The sequence below is a fragment of the Notolepis coatsorum genome (genome assembly GCF_963971535.1).
Source record: "Notolepis coatsorum genome assembly, chromosome: 15".
In the NCBI taxonomy this organism is placed as follows: Eukaryota; Metazoa; Chordata; class Actinopteri; order Aulopiformes; family Paralepididae; genus Notolepis; species Notolepis coatsorum.
Window position 1 is genome coordinate 39,184,256 of NC_140179.1, and position 7,220 is coordinate 39,191,475.

Consider the following 7,220-nt stretch of genomic DNA (forward strand, 5'->3'; position numbering starts at 1 on the left):
TATTTATATAGCGCTTCTCAATGACCCGAAGTCGCTGACAGTAGGTATAGGAACTAGTGCTGTCAGGTGATTAAAATAATTAATCTAATTAATTACAGGATTTGTAATTAATTAATCTAATTAATCTCATTTTAATTGCATTGTGGAAGTGAATCAATGAGACGAGCAGACGGAGTATCGAGTCTCTGAACTTTACTTCCAAACAAATCCAACAGAACCAAGGTACAGCCAATCAGTGTCCATTCTGAAGTGAGACACCTCCATCTAGTGTCCACCACAGCATAACCATTTTATGCCTGATATTCTATAATCATATTTCAAATTGCATGTGTCCGGATGGCAGAATTCAGTACTGTACATGCAAATGGACCATATAGGGAGAACAGGTGGGTTTTGAGGCGGGATTTGAAGGTGGAGAGTGTAGGGCAGTCTCTGATGGGCTGAGGGAGCGAGTTCCAGAGTCGGGGTGCAGTGCGAGAGAAGGCCCGATCACCAACGTTTTTGAGTTTGGATGGATTAATTCATTTCAGACTGAATTAGCTGTACTAGTGGTCTGTACCGCCCTTAGAGCAGATTCACTTTAAAATCACATCAACAACTACATTTGGAGCATAATACATTTTGAGAACTTAGAAATACAAACTGAACGAATGCAAAACACACACATTCTGAACTCTTCATTGGTGTACTTCTCTCTTCTCCAGGTACAATTGCTGCATTGCTCCTCAACAACAAGCAGAGATATGAATGAGTCAAGGCCTCACTGCTGTGACCAGTGTGGAAAGCGCTTCATCAAAAAGGCCACTTTTATAATACACCAGCGCAGTCATACAGGAGATAAGCCTTACTACTGTGACCAGTGTGAGAAGAGCTTCAGTCGGTCTGGACAATTAAAGTCACACCAGCGCATTCATACAGGAGAGAAGCCTTACCACTGTGACCAGTGTGAGAAGAGCTTCAGTGAGTCTGGAAAATTAACGATACACCAGCGCATTCATACAGGAGAGAAGCCCTACCACTGTGACCAGTGTGAGAAGAGCTTCAGTCGAATTGAACACTTAAAGAGACACCAGCGCATTCATACAGGAGATAGGCCCTACCACTGTGACCAGTGTGAGAAGAGCTTCAGTCACTCTGGACAATTAAAGATACACCACCAGCGCATTCATACTGGAGAGAAGCCCTACTACTGTGACCAGTGTGGAACACGCTTCACTACCGCTGGAGAATTAAAGATACACCAGCGCATTCATACAGGAGAGAAGCCTTACCACTGTGACCAATGTGAAAAGGGCTTCAGTACCTCTGGACTCTTAAAGGGACACCAGCGCAGTCATACAGGAGAGAAGCCTTATCACTGTGACCAATGTGAGAAGAGCTTCAGGCAGTCTGGAGAATTAAAGACACACCAGCACATTCATACTGGTGAGAAGCCTTACCATTGTGACCAGTGTGAGAAGAGCTTCAGGCAGTCTGGAAAATTAAAGATACACCAGCGCATTCATACAGGAGATAAGCCCTACCACTGTAACCAGTGTGAGAAGAGCTTCAGTCAATTTGAACAATTAAAGGTACACCAGCGCAGTCATACAGGAGAGAAGCCCTACCACTGTGACCAGTGTGAGAACAGCTTCAGTACCTCTGGACACTTAAAGAAACACCAGCGCATTCATACAGGAGAGAAGCCCTACCACTGTGACCAGTGTGAGAAGAGCTTCAGTACCTCTGGACACTTAAAGAGACACCAGCGCATTCATACAGGAGATAAGCCCTACCACTGTGACCAGTGTGAGAACAGCTTCAGTACCTCTGGACACTTGAAGAGACACCAGCGCATTCATACAGGAGAGAAACCTTACCAGTGTGACCAGTGTGAGAAGAGCTTCAGTCAGTCTGGAGTCTTAAAGAAACACCAGCGCATTCATACTGGTGAGAAGCCTTACCACTGTGACCAGTGTGAGAAGAGCTTCAGTCAGTCCGGAGACTTAAAGACACACCAGCACATTCATACTGGTAAGAAGCCTTACCACTGTGACCAGTGTGAGAAGAGCTTCAGGCAGTCTGGAAAGTTAAAGTTACACCAGCGCATTCATACAGGAGCAAAGCCTTACCACTGTGACCAATGTGAGAAGAGCTTCAGTGACCCTGGAAGCTTAAAGATACACCAGCGCAGTCATACAGGAGAGAAGCCGTACCACTGTGACCAGTGTGAGAAGAGCTTCAGTAACACTGGAAACTTAAAGACACACCAGCGCATTCATACAGGCGAGAAGCCCTACCACTGTGACCAGTGTGAGAAGAGCTTCAGTGAGTCTGGAAAATTAAAGTTACACCAGCGCATTCATACTGGTGAGAAGCCTTACCACTGTGACCAGTGTGAGAAGAGCTTCATTACCTCTGGACACTTAAAGGTACACCAGCGCAGTCATACAGGAGAGAAGCCCTACCACTGTGACCTGTGTGACAAGAGGTTCAGTACCTCTGGACACTTAAAGAAACACCAGCGTATTCATACAGGAGAGAAGCCTTAACCTCTTCTACCCGTGCTGTCCGGTACCAGTATTCTTTTTTATTTCTCTGGATTATATACCACAAAACTGAAAGTTATTGGAATAGTTTGGAGCAGTTTGTCTCCCTTCTGTGAACATTAGCAACTATCCATGTTGAATTTGGTTTCAAAATGGCGGAGCTGTCAAAAACAGTAAATACAGTAGATGTAGATTTCATTCTTGGTTCTTCATGCACGCCTGGTGATACAAAATCCAAATTGAACTCTGCCATTGGAACGAGTAGATTTGGCCCGAGCAACATCGCTATAATAAGGTAATTTATAGGCCTCATATTCCATATTCTATAATAATATTTCAAAATGCATGGGTTCGGATGGCAGAATTCAGTAATGTATCTACAAAACCTTCTGTTTAACTCACTGGAGGCCAAACCCGAGATAGTCCGGGTTAACTCGCCATGCTCTGGGCGCCAAACCCGAGAAATCTCCGTTTTAATCCATATTTCTTTTATTAGTGATATCCATTCATTTTTCATCCATCCAGCCTGACGTTATCATTGGGAATCGGTCTGAGCTTGCAAAGGGCAAATACCGCCGCCTATCGTCTCCCGGATGGTATTGCACATCATTGGATTGGCTGGGACTGCGCATCAAAACAATAAGTCCGGTCCAGGTTTTACTTCTCGGGCATGCATTATCGTTATAACAGATGGACTGAGGACACTCAGAGCAGTGTGGATTATGTGTTTTGGATATATAACGTTGGATCAATAAACACGATCAATATTTGGAATGGCGATCAGGAATTGGATTCATCTTTTTGGATGACATCAGATGTGAGGTAAGGCCTTTATGTTACGAATCTTGGGGTTATCAGATGTTCCTATCACCCCGAAATGACATCTGGTCATAAACCAATATTTTTTTGACTGTTGTATAAAAGTGGCGATTTTAATTTCAAACGTATTCAAGTATTAACATCACTAACATGTCACAACAGCATCTAGAATGTATATTATCATCAATACATTAGTTTAGCAATAGGTTAAGTGTCATTAGATGGATTTAACTTTTCGATTTGGACAACAATTGTAGTCTTTTTGCAGCCATTTTGTAATAGACATCACTAGCTGTCGATCAGCGTTGGAATTTTTCAGAACTACACTTCCTGGAAAATTCTATAGGGGTTCAAGGTTCAGAGTTCTGTATGAATTATATCAACTGTTATTATTCGGGATAATAAGCCACAAAAGGTAAAGTTTTTGACAAATTTGAAAACGCAGTTAGTTTCTTCTCCCTATTGTTAATAGCATTCAGCAACAATTAGATTTGAAAATAGTTTTAAAATGGTGCCACCCTGATAAAAATAAAAAAGCTACTGTACATTACAGTCAATTTTATTATCTGTTCTCATGCACGCCTGGTGATACTAAATCCAAATTGAACTCGGGCATTTGAAAGATAATATATGTATATATATATAAATGTGTGAATTGGCTATAATAAGGTCATTTATAAGCCTCCTATTCTATAATAATATTTCAAATTGCATTGGTCCGGATGGGAGAATTCAGTACTGTATCTACAGAACCTTCTGTTTAATCATCTTCCCTTTATTAATTTCCTTCAATTTTTTGTACACATGATCTCAAGAAGGTACTGAACGAGATCAGTGGCAGTATTTTATTAGGGATCCCCATTAGCTGGTGCGATAGCAACCAGCTAGTCTTCCTGGGGTCCACACACAAAAAAACATACAAAAACAATCACTATTGCAAAAACAAAATGATTAAAAGTCAGTACACACAATGCATAATGGAACTACTGTAACAATTAAGATAGCTAAAATTACATTAGTGTAAAACAAAAACAAAAAATTACTTTACAGTGTTAAAAACAGAAGAAGTGGAGCAATATTCCATTTACCTAGGTATATATTTTAGGCGGATTTTCACCACGGGTGGAAGAGGTTAAGCTCTATTTGCTGGAGTTTATTGAGACGAGACAGAACGCCCTAGAAATATATTGATATTCATCACGGTATAAAATGGAAATGTAGTATGACATTTTTTTTCGTGCATGTTGACTGGAAGCAACTCATTGACGATCACTGTTATTTAGATCTATTGCTATATATGTTTTAAGCACTCGCAAATAAGTCCATGCCTCCATTGGATAAAGCATTGGCACCGAAGGGTCATCAGCAGAGGGCGCTGTTGGCCCTGAATGAGTTAATCATCTTCCCTTTATTCATTTCCTTAGATTTATTTTGTACACAGGATTTTTCATAATACATATTCTCCTTTTTCATCACAATTTAAGCAAGCCTAGTAATAGACACAATATTTCTGACACTGGGAATTAGGGGTGTAACGGTACACAAAATCCACGGTTCGGTATGTACCTCGGTTTTGAAGTCACGGTTCGGTATTTTTTCGGTACAGTGGGGGGGGATACAAAAAAAAGAGCTTTTCATTTATCTATTTATTTAACTATTAAACAATATAAAACGAATTGGCCATAATTGACTGAGCAAACTAATGCTTACTGCTGTAACCTACTAATAACACTTAAAGGGGACATGTACTATAAATGTCATTTTTCAGTCTCTAGCATTGTATTATAGTAATAGGAGTTAGTATCAATGTCTTTGTGTCTAAATACCATATTGGCGGATTGCTCTGATTCAGCTCAGATAATTTCCTGCTCCAGTAAATTAGTCCATCCTGATTTGAAGGCCTGAGTCACGTCATTCAGGCTCTGGGTAGAAGACAGTGATGTGATTGGCTCTGTGGTTGTAGCTAATGCCCGCCCACAATCTACCTAGACTGCGACAGCGAGGCAGTGAAACTCGACACCTCTGCATACTCTGGAGAGAGAGAGAGAGGGAGACAGAGGGAGGGAGCACGGGGGGGGACCTGCCGCGCCACACGGGAGAGGGGAGGAAGGGAGCCCCCCCCCCCCCCACAAGCAGCTCTCTCTGTCTACCAGTCGCAGACTGTGTGGACTGACTGTCACTCAAAGTGCTTATGGGCGGAGCCAGGCCATAACAGCCTGCAATCTTGAAGCTGGAAAATGATGGTTTTGAGTACTTGATTAGAAATATAAAACTGCATTTTTTTGAAAAAAACCTTACAGATGTCTTCAATAGACTAACAGGAATTGTGTAAAGTTGCCCAAATAGTGCTAGGAATAGCAGTACATGTCCCCTTTAAGTAAATCTGAAGATTATTATATAGCAGATGCCTTGGAGGATAAGTCGTGGACAACTGTAGTGTGTGCTTGTTTATACATAACCCCTTTCATGACTGTGATGCTTGAATACAGGGGCAGGGCTTGCATCACAGTCATGAAAGGGGCTAGTTTATAGAGCTGGTGGTATGACTTGCTGGCTGAAATACGGACGAGGGAATGAATGAATGAAAACTTTATTAACAGATTGCAGAATGGGTCCAATACAGTACGGCTCAATACACACAATTGTTAAGGAGATGCAGACCAGAGAAAGACGTTTGTCTTGTTTACATCAGGGTCCCCCATTTTCAATTCATAGTGCTAGGTAGCGGGGCTATATTACTTTTAACATGTGCTTAAACCCAGTGTTCTCGACAACGGAGTATGGTCGCAGATCTGCTGCTATAAAAACACATATGGCGTTTGTTATTGCGTTGGCCCGGTCTGAATTAATAGCGAGATGCTTCTTGAATGCAACGGGGAGCTGGGTTTGCACTAGCATCTGTTTCTTCCATGTACCAGTGATATTCACATTCGGGTGATGCCGTTTCAAATGCGTGATAAAGTTTGCAATAAAGTTGAACAATGACATGGCTCTGGCTTGTCAGTTAGTATTGCACTCGCCATACGGGCTAATATGCTATGCTGAATTACAGCTCTCGTTCAGTGTAGCTGCGCGCTGCGTGGAATGAACAAACAACATCCGGTTAGTTGTGCATGTTATATTAGGCCCGGGGGGATTTAAGTTCAGCAAAAAAAGGTTCCATACCGTTGCAATCGCTTGGTGCACAGCGCGTACTGTACCGGAGGACCACATTGAGGCGGTACAGTACGTATCCGCGTACCGTTACACCCCTACTGGGAATACATTCACTGAGGTCCATAGATGTCCCTAGATACCAAGAACATGCAAATGGTCCTTATAGAAGTGGAGCAATCTTCCATTTACTTGGGTATGTATTTTAGGCGGATTTTCTGAAAATAGGGCTCTGGGCTTAACACTTTGAGTGCCAGCAGGAGCAGGGGGCGCCAGAAATGGCGCTTGAGTGCCATCGCTGTAGTCAATGGGAGGGCGAGCACATTTGCGAACGCATAAACTATATCATAAATTATGCCTATGTGTCTAATACGCCCGTTGCTTAGCAATGACTTGTTTGCAGTCAACATTGTCAAAACGGATTGTTTTTTAATCGTTACATTTCCGTTTTATACCATTTTGAAAAACCCTCGTTTTTTTAAACTTCCAGAAAAAATAAAGATTCTGCAGGAATCGCCCTTTACTGGAATACACAAAACACGTTGTCATTTTTTTGCCTATTTATGAATCGTTTTCAAATAAACGCTAGATTATCGATAGTATGTGTACTTATGCACGCTAGAGAAGCGGGCTGAAAAATCGATTATCTTATTTCCTGATCAGCACACTCACAGCCACACACACACATATGGGACATGCTGAGATATAGGTGAAAAGAGC